The 1,864-nt window shown below is 43.2% G+C and overlaps 1 long non-coding RNA gene across 1 annotated transcript in view; it reads left to right on the top strand.

Moving 5' to 3' along the window:
- Positions 1–1,285, top strand: part of LOC147757898 (uncharacterized) — a 5,829-nt gene extending 4,544 nt beyond the window's left edge. Inside the window, exon 4 of the long non-coding RNA XR_015321538.1 lies at positions 225–1,285. This is a non-coding gene — a long non-coding RNA (uncharacterized LOC147757898). The remainder of the gene's footprint in view (positions 1–224) is intronic.
- The last annotated feature ends 579 nt before the right edge of the window (positions 1,286–1,864 follow it).

Raw genomic sequence — 1,864 nt, 5'->3', positions numbered from 1 at the left:
ATTCGTGCAGTGGAGCGTATTTTATTTGGTAACCAAGAGCCATCGAGAAAGCTATACTTCAGGCTGCAGATCTCGAGATCTACATTAACATTAAGGATCTCTTACTGCGTTCCCATGGTAACTATCGAATTTAGCAAGTATGCTGCTACACTGATTAAAATCTCAGTTAGAGGTATTTTTATAAGTTCTATATCTGTTTGAATAACTGTCATGACGTTTTACAGGTTTGTTGGAGAAAGTCCAGATATGTCCGACAAAACGTACCTAGGAATTTAGGCAAACTCCTGACACGAAATGCTATAGGAAGAAGTGGTCCGAAGACCTATTCTTGTAAAGAAAATAGCTTGAAATGCTTATGAAAGATATCTCCGAAGTGTCTGGGCCATACTGTACGCAGAAATTTCACGTTTAAAAAGCCTCTGCCCGATCTAGCCGCATTGTCTGGCTAATGGTTCAATGCTTTCTAGCATAAACTCAGAGTGGGACGAGTGCTCTTCTTGTCCGCCGTCGTGTTGAATAACATCGAAGAGACAAATTCCCACAAACCGTCAGCCAACGCGCAGGCCCGACGCTTGAGGTTTGAAAGCAAGACCACGTCGAACAGCCCGCCAACAAAACTAGCAGAAAAGGGCTCGCTCGATTTCCCAAACTTTGGCCGATTACAACCCTAAGAAAACAGTTGTCTGTGAGCATCGTTTTGCTGGGGCTACGACAGTTATAGTCTCGTGTTGGCGTTATTAGCAGCAGTACCATTATCTAATTACGCATGCTCGTTTCATTCAAAGTGCTCATTCATATAAATATATATTTGGCTTCGGCTGTGAGGATCGCGAGCGCAGGATCGATATAGTGGAGCGATGTAAAGTGCTTTTCATGTTCGATAGACCGACCCACCGACCGACCGACCGACCGACCGGCCGGCCGGCCGCCCGCCCCCCCATGTGACTGTTGGCGTAATGCCTTTATGTATTAGCTTGAGCTTGTCTGCGTAAAGTCGAGTTTGGTGTCGCATAGTCTTCTATACGAGAGGTACTGGACGAATTTTACTCTCGAGGAACATGTTTCACCACGCGAGTTGGATAATGTCGACTAATAGGAATACTACGCAAGGGCTAGAGAAGGGAACGAAAATTGTTGTAGGTTTATAGACGATCATACAAGCAGGTCGTTTGGGAAAAATGCTTCTAGTGTGGCTTCGCTGTGATGATGTTAATTATATGCAAATGAATGAAGGTACTCTGATTTTGGCTGGTTAATAAAGCGTGTAGTAGTGCGTTTGCTGTAATAGCTGTTTATATGGCATTCGTTTTTCTTGTCTTGTTATAATGATCGCCTTTTCTGTAACTATATCTGCTTTTATGGAAGAAAACCCCCCCCCCCCCTAGGAACTTCATTTTTAATTGACCTCACGCACTCATAAATCTTATATTTTAGGCTAAGTGCTATTTTTTTACGGTCGCTCAAGTTTTTTTGTTATAGCAGCTTCAATATTTGACGTTACTAAGTGGGCGTGCTCTCACGATTACAAGTCACATCGATCGGCGGTACATTGAATCGGCTTATCATTTTTGCTTATGACATATTCTAATGAGGCCCTAAGAATCTTATGGTCTACCATGATGAACCTGGGTGAACGATGAGAGGCATTCCCTAGAACGGGATCAACCTTCGCCTTTTTAACAGCAAGTGATTGAGACCAATGCTGTAGGCCAACCTAATCAATAGATATCAGTTCCCTTTCGACCCGAAACTATTTAGTATCAGCGATGGCCGTTTGGGGAGCAAATATGAAAATAACAACTAACATTTGTGTCGGATCCCTGCGCTGCTGACGATCTACATTACTGATAAGCTTTCTTTCTGC

This window comes from Varroa destructor, unplaced genomic scaffold (assembly GCF_002443255.2).
Source record: "Varroa destructor unplaced genomic scaffold, Vdes_3.0 BEIS01000002.1, whole genome shotgun sequence".
Classification (NCBI taxonomy): Eukaryota; Metazoa; Arthropoda; class Arachnida; order Mesostigmata; family Varroidae; genus Varroa; species Varroa destructor.
This window is presented reverse-complemented; position numbering and strand designations above follow the sequence as displayed.